The sequence below is a fragment of the Geotrypetes seraphini genome, chromosome 1 (genome assembly GCF_902459505.1).
Source record: "Geotrypetes seraphini chromosome 1, aGeoSer1.1, whole genome shotgun sequence".
Classification (NCBI taxonomy): domain Eukaryota; kingdom Metazoa; phylum Chordata; class Amphibia; order Gymnophiona; family Dermophiidae; genus Geotrypetes; species Geotrypetes seraphini.
In genome coordinates, this window is record NC_047084.1 from 101,909,465 (window position 1) to 101,922,726 (window position 13,262).

Consider the following 13,262-nt stretch of genomic DNA (forward strand, 5'->3'; position numbering starts at 1 on the left):
GGCACTGGTCCATGGACCGGTGGTTGAAGAACACTGATCTAGGGTATCATTAAGATACAAAGCCCCAATCTCCTGTTACATTCTAGATAGATTGGTGGAGGGGCATAATCAATAGCGTGCCTAAGGGCTCCTTTTACAAAGGTGCACTAGGGCCTTAACGCGCGGAATAGCGCACGCTAAATTGCGGTGCGCTTTAGCCGCTACCGCCTCCTTTTAAGCAGGCGGTAATAATTTTGCTAGCACGCGCTATAGCTGTAGCTGAAATAATGCTCTATGTGCCAACATCAAGATTTTAAATTTGATCCTAGATTCAATTGGTAGCCAATGGAATTTTAAATACAAAGGTGTCACATGATCACGAATATATGCATGACCTAACAATCTAATCGCAGCATTTTGCACTGTTTGAAAGCGCTTCAGCTGTCCTGACCCAATACCTGCATATACTAAATTACCATAATCTAACTTTGGCAATACATTTCTCATCCCAAAAAATCTCGAATGGCTCTACGCTCTTTTAATGCCCCGAAACCTTTAGCAACCATACATGAAACCTGCTCCTCAAAGTTTAGATGACAATTGATTATAATCCCCAAATTCCTAAAACTATTTGCTAGCTTAATACTATAAACTAGTCTTATAGCCCGTTACATTAACGGGTGCTAGAATATATGTGTATGTGTCTGTCTTTATTTCTTTCTCTCTCTCTCTCTCCTTAGCCGCTTTCTGTATTTCTGTCTTTTTCCTCGGCTGTCCACCCATTCTCCCTTCCTTTTACCTTCCCTGTGTCCACCACCACTCCTTCACTGCTCCCCTTATCCAGCAGCAGCCCTTCTCCCTTTTTTTAATCTCCCCCCTGTCCAGCAGCACCTCTTTCCTGTCCCCCTGTCCAGCAGTAGGCCTCCCTTCCTTTTCTCCCCCCCCGGTCTCTTCCCCTGTCCAGCAGCACCCCTTACCTCGCGTCTGGCCTCCGCCGACCGTGGCCTGCAGCCGCCGACAGCCGTTGCGGCCTGCAGACGCCAAGAGCCACCTTGGCCAACAGCCTCCGCGCCGCCTGAAGCCGAAAACACCCTAAGCCACGCATGTGCACTCCTACCTGCGGGGACCTACAGCGCACGGAAAACGGGAGCACGCAGGTAAGAGTGCGCATGCGCGGCTTAGGGTTTTATTACATTAGATAGTTAAAGAAAAATCTAATTGCAGTGTTGCCTTATCTCCTGAGATAGAAAAGATGGAAGCCCGACGGGTAATGATTTTTTAATGAGGGTACGTAAAATAGATGGTCATAAGTGGATCTTGCCCCCTCTTCTACGAACCCACACTAGCGTTTTTTAGCACAGAGAGCCCCGCTGAATGGCCCGCACTTCTCCCAGTGAGCGTCGGTTGCAGAGCGGGCCATTCAGCGCGGCTCTCTGCACTAAAAAAACGCTAGCACGGTTTTGTAGAAGAGGGGATTAGTGTTCTAGGCGGGTCATATGGAATCAGGAGTCTATTTATGAAGGGGGGGCTCCTTGGTCTTTTGGACTTTGAATGTTAAGATGGCGATTTTTAAAGTTATTCGGTGAGAAATTGGCAACCAGTGTGCTTTCTTTAAGAGGGGGGTGACATGATTGTATTTTTTTTTTTTTTTTTTAATAATTTGTAATGATTTTGATGGCGGTATTTTGTTTGTTTGGTTTTTAAATTCTTTATTCATTTTTAAGTCAAATATATAGTGCAAATAGAAGAACAAACAAGTAATATAGCATACTGCACTCTGTTCCAATCAAATAATATACAGTTATTAAATCCCACCTGCCAACCTCCCTCCCCTCCTGGATGTGTATAACAATCTTTCATAAATCAAAGGGAAATAATATTAATATTTCATAATATTTTGTTAATGGGCCCCAAATTTCCTTAAATTTACTATGGTGTCCCCTCTGTATAGAATAAATGTTTTCAAACTTACACATTTGACATAAGGACTCCCACCAAAAACTATAATTCAAGTTATCCCAATTTTTCAGTATCATCTGCATGGCCACTCATGTCATGATGAGGAGCAATTTATTCTGATTTGCTTTTATAGGTTTCTTGGTTAATAATATCGCTCCAAATAATACTATATCATATGATAGCGTTAAAGGAACTTCCAATATTGTAATAATTTGACCCCAGATAGATTTCCAGAATATGAGTATCAAAGGACAAAAGTAAAGCAAATGCTCTAATGTCCCTTTATCAAGATGACATCTATTAGATTTACAATTATCCAACCTTTGCAACCTAACCGGGGTCCAAAAAGATCTTTGCAATAAGAAAAACCAAGTCTGTCTCATAGATGCTGACGCTGTACATCTCATCCTCCAATTCCAAATCCGTGGCCATTGAGATGCAGAAATCTGCTGCTTTGTCTCAATGCTCCAAATGTCTCTTAAGACAAGTTTTTGGTTTGATGGTGGTATTTTGGATTAATTGAAGACATCTGCCTAAGGCCACTTTTTCCAACAGTTTAATATAAGGACCCCTTAGGATCTAGATTATAAGCTTTTGGGGGGATAGAGAAATACATAGCATACTTGAAGGTAGCTTAAGAACATAAGAAGTTGCCCCCGCTGAGTCAGACCAGAGGTCCATCTTGCTCAGCGGTCCGCTCCCGTGGCGGCCCATCAGGCCTAGTGCCTGAACAGTGGTCCCTGATTAATTTTGTAACTTACCTCTAATCCCATCCCTATAATCTACCTCTACTCTTATCTGTACCCCTCAATCCCTTTGTCTTCCAAGTACCTATCCAAAGCTTCTTTGAACCCCTGTAGCGTGCTTAGTTTGAGTTATTATTGCACTATATTGAAATAAAAAAAATTGGGGTAGATTTTCAATAGAGAGCCAACCAGTAAAGGTGCACATGTATAATTAAAGCTGAATTTAGCAAGCTAGTTTTCAAACACAAGATATGCATAAATTAAATGTGGAAACCATATTCTTACAGCTTTCGCAGCATGAGCAGAAATGGATTATAGCTGAGCCAGTCAGTTTAAATTCTAAGCTACGAGAATGGTCAGCATTTTTCTAGTCCTGACTAGTGGAGCCGAGATGCTGTGGGGGGTGCTGGAGTGACATCTGCTGCAAATAGTGGGTGTCTTCAGTACCCTGATGCCGTTTTGGAAACTGAGGGTGGCAGGGCTGTGCACTCTCCCCCTGATGCAGCGATCTGCGAAACAGAAAACCCCTGTGGGGTGTAAGTTGCTTTGGAAATCCACTGAAGATGGACAGTGAATGGATGAAGACGTTAGGAGGGTTTTTTTTTTTTGGGTGGGGAGACCTATGATGGTTTGGTAACAATTGATATATTTATTCACTGAAGCCTACTGAGGGCACAAGTGGATTGATTTTTCACTTTGTCAAAAATGACAAAGACTAGGGGACACTCGATGAAGTTACAGGGAAATACTTTAAAACCCAATAGGAGGACGTTTTTTTTCACTCAGAGAATAGTTAAGCTCTGGAACATGTTGCCAGAGGTTGTGGTAAGAGCGGTTGCATAGCAGGTTTTAAGAAAGGTTTGGACAATTTCCTGGAGGAAAAGTCCACAGTCTGTTATTGAGAAAGACACGGGAGAAGCCACTGCTTGCCCTGGATCGGTAGCATGGAATGTTGCTACTCCTTGGGTTTTGGCCAGGTACTAGTGACCTGGATTTGTTACCGTGAGAACGGGCTACTGGGCTTGATGGACCATTGATCTGACCCAGTATGGCTGTTCTTATGTTCTTACATGAGCCAAGTATAGGACAATGAAGCCATTGTAACATGACTGATGAGGTTGGCTCTGAGGCACTGTGGAATGAGGCATTATGACATCACAGTCTCTGCTCTGGAATGTTGCTCTCATTGGGGTTCCGGAATCTTGCCATTCTTTGAGATGCTGGAATCTGTCTACTCTTTGGTACTAGTGACCTGGATTGGCAACCGTGAGAACGGGCTACTGGACTTGATGGACCATTGGTCTGACCCAGTAAAGCTATTCTTATGTTCTTATGTTTTTTGTAATACGTGGAAGAACTCTTTCATTCTCTGTAATTTTGATGTATTGATTACACTGGATGTCATCATTGGATTATTCTGATACATTTAGGCCCCATTTTTAAAAGGCGATTATGGCGGTCGTCTGCAGTAATCGCTCTGATGCCCATAGGTTCTTTGGACAAAAAGCACAAAATAAAACAGGGGAAACAAAACCACGAGTCCAAAAGCACAAAACAGGAGTGGAATTGTCCCAATCAGAATGGTGAGCACCGAAAAAGTGTCCTTCAACTCATCGGATACATATAAAAGCCTTTATTCATCCAAAATCTCATGTATACATCCAATGACTCAACGACCCGACATGCACATGTTTCGGTCCAACCGGCCTGCCTCAGGAGTCTTATGGGTCTTCGGCGGGTATATTAGAGACCCATATGAAATGCAAAGATGCAAACATCCTCTACATGCGGCTAATTCAAAGATGTGGAACACGAATCATCACACCGGACATACTACCACTGTGCATAGGTTCTTTGGAACCTGCAACATGGCAGCCGCAAGCACACCTTTGTAAAAAAAAAAAAAAAAAAAAAAAAAAAAAAAAGGGTTTGTGTGGGTGGGGGAGGGGTTAGACTGCTAAATATAACATACGCACATTTTTATACACAGCAATCCAAGAATGTAAAACCTTTGAAATTAAAATGATAAAGTATTTTGACACCCACCAGGCAAGACTTAAATAAGGTCTGGCCCCTGTTCATCCACCCACCCCTCCCTCTTCCTGCGAAACTATTCCTGAAATGCTTTCATGTTTTCCTTATATATACAGATACTAGCTGATGCCCCGGCGTTGCACGGGTATTTAATTATAGCAATAACACTGTAAATGGATTCAAATAAAGATACTTTATAGTGGTGAATGAAATTATTGTTTTACAGCTTAATAAAAAGTACAATATTCAAATTATAATGTGAAATATTTGACAAAATGAATACAATACAACTAACGCAAAACGTGATAATAAACAAAATTTTTAGTTTCACCTCCAGGAGCAAGAACATATAAATTGTTGGGTGAACCCACCCTTGAGCAAGCAACATAGAGTTGTGAGCCGAGAGACCCCCAGAACATATCACCCCAGGTAGTTGGAATTACTGTGAGAATGGCAGCTTTTTACATTTTTTCCATTGACATGAATGGGTGAAATCTGATTTTCTGTTTGTAGCTCCGCCCACATGTGCAGGTGGGCCGCGAGACCCCCAGAACATATCACCCCAGGTAGTGAGGGATCTGCATACCAAGTTTCGTTAAAATCGGTCAAGCCGTTTGTGAATTACTGTGAGAATGGCAGCTTTTTACATTTTTTCCATTGACATGAATGGGTGATATCTGCTTATCTGTTTGTAGCTCCGCCCACGTGTGCAGGTGGGCCGCGAGAACCCCAGAACATATCAGCCCAGGTAGTGAGGGATCTGCATACCAAGTTTCGTTCAAATCGGTCAAGCCGTTTTTGAATTACTGTGAGAATGGCAGCTTTTTACATTTTTTCCATTGACATGATTGGGTGAAATCTGATATTCTGTTTGTAGCTCCGCCCACATGTGCAGGTGGGCCGTGAGACCCCCAGAACATATCACCCCAGGTAGTGAGGGATCTGCATACCAAGTTTCGTTCAAATCGGTCAAGCCGTTTTTGAATTACTGTGAGAATGGCAGCTTTTTACATTTTTTCCATTGACATGAATGGGTGAAATATGATTTTCTGTTTGTAGCTCCGCCCACGTGTGCAGGTGGGCCATGAGACCCCCAGAACATATCACCCCAGGTAGTGAGGGATCTGCATACCAAGTTTCGTTCAAATCGGTCAAGCCGTTTTTGAATTACTGTGAGAATAGCAGCAGTTTACATTTTTTCCATTGACATGAAAGGGTGATATCTGATTTTCTGTTTGTAGCTCCGCCCATGTGTGAGGTGGGCCGCGAGACCCCCAGAACATATCAGCCCAGGTGGTGAGGGACCTGCATACAAAGTTTCGTTAAAATCGGTCAAGCCGGTTTTGAATGACAGTGAGAATGGCAGCTTTTTACATTTTATCCATTGACATGAATGGGTGAAATCTAATTATCTGTTTGTAGCTCCGCCCACGTGTGCAGGTGGGCCGCGAGACCCCCAGAACATATCACCCCAGGTAGTGAGGGATCAGCATACCAAGTTTCGTTAAAATCGGTGAAGCCGGTTTTGAATTACTGTGAGAATGGCAGCTTTTTACATTTTTTCCATTGACATGAATGGGTGAAATCTGATTTTATGTTTGTAGCTCCGCCCACGTGTGCAGGTGGGCCGCGAGACCCCCAAAACATATCATCCCAGGTAGTGAGGGATCTGCATACCAAGTTTCGTTCAAATCGGTCAAGTCGTTTTTGCGTGATCGCGGCACATACATACATACACACATACATACCTCCGATTTTATATATATAGATTTGTCAACATTTCCTTATTTCTGATCGGAAGAAAAAGGTTTACCTTCGAAAGTGCATCATAAAATGCATCGACTTAATCCAATAAAAAAGGTATTACCTTATTTCCTTTGTTTTATCTATCATAATATAAAACCCTAAGCACGCATGCGCATTTCACACTCCGTAACTCCGTGTCTTCACATGCGCAGTAGAAGGAGTCAGAGGTGGTTTCTTCTGCGCATGCGGAGGCACCTTAAGCAGGGATGCACGGAGGCGGTGACCAAGGAGGCGACTCCCCCCTCCTGCCCTTATTCTGTCTAACACAGTGGTCTCAAACTTGCCGCCTCCATGTACTGTTCTGCGGCCTGCGGTCTGGCTGGCTCCCATACAGTCCCTCGCCGAAGTTATTTTTAAGTTCAAAGCCGCTGTGGCGGCTACTCTCATGAGCCCCACCTGCGTCGGAAGCCTCTCTGACGTCACATCAGAGAGAAGGCTTCTGACGCAGGCGTGGATCGTGAGAGGAGTCGCCGCGGCAGCTTTAAACTCAAAAATAACTTCGGCAAGGGACTGTAAGGGAGCCGGCCAGAAACAAACAGAAATGCTGCTGCACAGGGAAGGGAAGGGGGGGGGGGGAAATACCACTGCTGCTGCACAGGGAAGTGGAGGGGGAGGGAATGCTGCTGCTGCACAGGAAAGTGGAGGGGGGAGGGAATGCTGCTGCTGCACAGGGAAGTGGGGGGGAGGGAAATGCTGCTGCTGCACAGGGAAGTTGGGGGAGAGATAGGGGGCCAGGGAGAGAACTTGCTTTGCTTTGGGGGGGAGGGGTGTGCTGGGGGGCAGGGAGCAATCTTGGTTTGCTTTGGGGGGAGACAGAAGGGGGCCACAGAGAAAGACAAAGAAAGGCAGGAAGGCAGGGGGCCACGGAGAGAGATAGAAAAACAGGCAGGCAGCGCACGAGAATGAAAGAAATCAGGCAGGGAGAGAGACAGAAAGAAAGACAGACAGACAGGGGGCCAGGGAGAGAGACAGAAAGAAAGGAAGAAAGAGACAGGAGCAGGGAGAGAGACAGAAAGACAGACAGACAAAGGGGGCCAGGGAGAGAGACAGACAGAAAGACAGACAGACAGCGGGAAAGAGGGAGACAGAAAGAAAGGAAGAATGAGACAGGGGCAGAGAGAGAGAGACAGAAAGGAAGAAAGACAGGCAGACATATATTCTAGCACCCGTTAATATAACGGGCTTAAACACTAGTTTCTATATATTACCTTGGAAAGTGGACTAACACGGCCACCACACCATTATACACCAACGTCTCATTATCAGAAACTCCTGATTATATGCCACATCTCATTAAATTTTCTAATAACCCATCTTTGGACCTAAGAAACAATGATACTTTTCGGTATCCAGTCATTAGGAACATTAGATGATACAACAGAACTTTTAACTCCACATGGGCATATCAAGCAGCGAAACCGTGGAAAGCATTACCACCTAATATTAACCTGCGATCTAATTTTAAATGTTTCAAAAAAGACCTAATGACCTATTTTTTTTTTTCAAGAATGTGTTACAAATGATTGCTAAATATTGTAAAACTTGTTTTTTTTTTTAAATTTGTATCGCCATAAGTACTTATGTAAATCGTTTGCATAACTTCTTAGAGGTATTGGTGGTATACAAATAAAGATTGGATTGTATTGCATTGTATACACAGCATAAAGTGGTGGTGTAGTTAGGAGCATTTGCAGCCAGCCATTAACGCACATACTTTTTTTTTTACAAACGTATTACTTAAGCTTTCTTAGACTATTTTACCCACATAAAAGGTGACATAGGGTAATCTACTAAAGTGTGTTAAAATCAAGGAATGCACATCATTTATCAGTCTTATTGTCTATTCTAAATTGCCATTTAATGTGGTATCACTAAGGTTAATGAGAAGCAATTTACAATAAAATGAGCATGTTGAACTGAAAATAAACATGTTAACGTAACAGAAGCAGCTTGTAGTCCATGCTGACCAATCCGAATGTTTGGTCATAGAATAGGTTGCAGGGAATTTGGCACGGAAAATGTTAGGCTTGATTTACTGTAATGTTCAGTGAGCTGTTTGCTTCACAACTATCAACGGTTTGGAGGTGATTTTATAACATTATTTCCACAAAGATGTGACAAAATAGTGCATACATGCAACATAAAACATTTTATTTTCTTTAAAAATATAATCCATCAAACATCGTAGATCGTGCAGAATATGCAATCAAACATGTACCGACAAGTAAGCAAATACTGGCATCATGCATAACCGGACAGCAAATCAGCAACTAAACATTTGATGTATTAGCACGTTTCAATTTATCAGGAACCTAATATGCAAAGTTTGCAATATTAGATTCCTGATAAATGGAAGCGTGCTAATATCACAAAAGTTGCAAACTGGAAATGACTCATTTCTCACTGAATGCAGTAACCACCCTGAGGAGGCAAGTCGCACCCACACTTCTGAGTCTAAGGTAGGTACCCATGCTATCCACGATAATTTAGGGAGAACTATCAATGATAATTTAGGAGCCACACTAACTCAAAAGGGAATCTCTTCACAGATATGGAGGGCTATGTATGTTAATGCACACAGCTTGGGCAATAAAATTCTAGAATTGGAGACTGAAATAATAAACGCCGACCTAGATGGGGTAGCGATATCCGAAACGGACTCGCACGGGTGGGATATGGTTATATCAGGCTACAACCTACTTCGTTGCAACAGAGAAGGTAAGTTAGGAGGAGGTGTAGCACTGTACACTAAGGAAAACATCAAAACTACCAAAATCACAGATGTTAGATACACCGGGGAATCCCTCTGGGTGAACCTGGCTAGAGGGAATGAAAAATGCCTATACCTTGGTGTGATATACAGACCTCCCAGGCAACAGGAAGACAAAGACATGGAATTAATCGAGGACATAGAGAACATCACACTGCGCGGGGACACAGTAATGTTAGGGGACTTCAACATGTCCGATGCAGACTGGAACACACTCTCCGCGACTACATGTGGCAGCAAAAGAATTTTAACCTCCATAAAGGGTGCACGTCTCAAGCAAATGATATTGGACCAGGCGATACTAGACCTGGTACTCACCAATGGAGATAGCGTCTCGGAAGTCTCAGTAGGAGATACACTGGCCTCCAGCGACCATAAAATGGTATGGCTCAACCTCAAAAAAGGTTTCTCTAGATCAAACACAGCAACGAGGGTTCTCAACTTTAGAGGCACAGACTTCAACCGCATGGGAGCTTTTGTCCATCAAGAGCTACATAAACAAGCAAAATCTGACAATGTGGAGGATATGTGGTCGACTCTGAAATCCACCCTACATGAAGCAACAAACCGCTACATAAGAACAGTAAGTAAACGCAGGAGAAACAAAAGACCCCAATGGTTCAGTGCAGAAATTTCGGACCTAGTTAAAAAGAAAAAAGAAGCATTTATCACCTACAAACATTTAGGAAAACAAGAGGCGAAAGAAGACTATCTGGACAGATCTAAAGCCGTCAAAAAAGTAGTCAGAGAGGCCAAACTCCGAATGGAAGAAGATCTAGCACGGAACATTAAGAAAGGGGATAAATCTTTCTTTAGCTATATTAGTGACAGGAAAAGAAACAAAGATGGGATAGAACGCCTGAAGCAATCGGACGGTAACTTTGCAGAATCAGATTCTTCCAAGGCAGAACTACTAAATGAATACTTCTGCTCAATCTTCACCTGTGAAGCGCCGGGAGCAGGTCCACAGCATCAGACGGGAGACAGCCAGAAAGACCCGTTTCAAGATTTTGAGTTTACGCCCAGTAGTGTCTACTACGAACTATCAAGACTCAAAGTAAACAAAGCCATGGGACCGGACAACCTACACCCCAGGATGCTTAGGGAGTTAAGTGAAGTCCTGGCGGAACCATTATCTGTGCTTTTCAATCTTTCCCTACGCACAGGAAGAGTCCCCTTGGATTGGAAAACCGCCAACGTAATCCCAATCCACAAAAAGGGCTGCAGGACAGAGACAGCAAACTACAGACCAGTGAGTCTCACGTCTATAGTGTGCAAGCTCATGGAAACACTGATCAAATGGAATCTTGACACAATCCTAGATGAGGAAAACCTACACGGATTCACCCAGGGTAGATCCTACCAATCTAATCTAATCAGCTTTTTTGACTGGGTTACTAGACAACTGGATGCCGGAGAGTCACTGGACGTGGTATATTTGGACTTCAGTAAAGCTTTTGATAGCGTCCCACACCGAAGGTTATTGAACAAGTTGAGATCGATAGGATTAGGGGACACTCTAACTACATGGGTTGGGGATTGGCTGAGCGGTAGACTTCAGAGGGTGGTGGTAAACGGTACCCCATCCAAAACGTCAGAGGTGATCAGTGGAATGCCGCAGGGCTCGGTCTTGGGCCCGATTCTTTTCAACTTGTTCATAAGAGATATGAAGCAAGGACTTAGAGGAAGGGTATCAGTATTCGCCGATGATGCCAAACTTTGCAACATAGTAGGTAAAAGCATTTTACCTGATAATATGATGCAGGACCTACTGCTACTGGAACGATGGTCAGCAACTTGACAGCTAGGCTTCAATGCTAAAAAATGTAAGGTAATGCACCTGGGTAAGAAAAACCCACGCAGAACTTATGTACTAAATGGTGAGACCTTGGTCAGGACCACGGTGGAACGTGATCTAGGGGTGATCATTAGTGATGACACGAAGGCTGCCAATCAAGTGGAGAAAGCTTCCTCCAGGGCAAGACAAATGATGGGTCGTATCCGTAGGGGTTTCGTCAGCAGAAGATCTGAAGTCATGATGCCGTTATACAGATCCATGGTGAGGCCTCATTTGGAGTATTGTGTTCAATTCTAGAGACCACACTACCGGAAGGATGTGCTGAGAATTGAGTCGGTCCAGCGAATGGCCACCAGGATGGTCTTGGGGCTCAAGGATTTCACGTATGAAGAAAGACTGAATAAATTGCGGCTGTACTCACTTGAGGAAAGAAGAGAGAGAGGAGACATGATTGAAACGTTTAAGTACATCATGGGACGTATCGAGTCGGAAGATGATATCTTCTGTCTCATGGGACCCTCGACCACCAGAGGGCATCCGCTGAAAATCAGGGGAGGGAAGTTTCATAGCGACTCCAGAAAGTACTTCTTCACCGAAAGAGTGGTGGATCATTGGAACAAACTCCCACTGTAGGTGATTGAGGCCAGCAGCGTGTCAGATTTTAAGAGAAAATGGGATACTCACGTAGGATCTCTAAGGGAGTGAATTCAGGGGGGTGGGTATTTGGAATGGGCAGACTTGGTGGGCTATAGCCCTTTTCTGCCGTCATTTTCTATGTTTCTGTGTTTCTATGTTTCTATGAAACAATAAAGCCTTTAAAATCTTAAATGCATCCCTATTTCTCAATGCTCTCAAAGAAGGTGATAAAGAAGTGAATTTTGATGTGACATCTAAATTCAAGTTTACAAGTTTTGGGGAACACACACAAAAATCTAGTATCGAACTTGGGATCTAGCTAGGTACTAGAGACCTGGGTTGGGCACGGTTGGCAACAGGATGCCAGGCTTGATGGACATTCGGTCTGTCCCAGTAAGGCTATTATTATGTTCTTATGTAAGTCAAATATAGGACAATCAAGCCATTGTGACATCACTGATGAGTTTGGCTCTTAGGCATTGGTGGAATGAGGCATTATGATGTCACAATACCAGCTTTGGAATGTTGCTACTCTTTGGGTTTCTGCTTGGTACTTGGGACCTGGGTTGACCACTGTTGGAAACTGAATATTGGTCTTGATGGACTTTCGGTCTGTCTCAGTATGGTAATTCTTATGTTCTTAAACTACCCATTTTTTGAGAATGGATATTATTGTGTATAGTGTGTCTATCTTTTTGAAAAAAATAAAACACCCCCCCCCAAAAAAAAAACACCTCCCCCCTTTACAAAACCACAGAAGTGATTTTTAGTAGAGAATGATACGATAGCTGTTACCTGCGGCTAGTGGCGGGTAGCAACGGGTAATCCGCCGAAACGGTGAGGGGGGAAAAGTACTCACTGTGGGTACAGGGACAAGGCCATCCACTGCCCCGAGGAGCAAATGGCCTTGTTCCCGTAGTTAAGGGAAGGAACGTGTGCGGTCACCAATCGCGCGCAGCCCCCTCCCTCCTTCCTACCTACCCGAATTTATCTATTTCTCTCCCTCCCCCTTATCTTCGCAGCGCATTTTGAGTAACTTTCACAAAGTCGTCGGAGCCTGCAAGCAGTAGCGTGCAAGTCTGGGCGGAAGTTTCTCTTCTGACGCAACTTAGATGCCTAGTGACACCAAACATTGTTTAAGTGGTGCTAAGTGTGTTTCTACTAGCGCTACTAGACATACGCAGGGTTGTACATCAAAACACAGAAGAGACAGTCCCTGCTCAAAAGAGCTTACAATCTAGTCAAGACAGGCAAACTGTACAAGAAGGTGCATCAATACAATGTGCTCAGGTGTAGGAATTACACAGGGAGTAGCAAGAACTTAAGCAATTTTTTAACCCCTGTGACACCTCAAAGCGCTTTAAACTTGGGGGGTCATAGGGCTTGTGGCCATTGTAATATGTTTTTTCCTGATATAAAACTCTACAGCGGGAAGCATGAGTCGCTGGATTTAAGGGGGATTCCTTGATACAGCCCGTAGGGGCGAAACATAGTCTATGTCGGAGTGCCAACCCCCACCCGCATAGATGAAAAC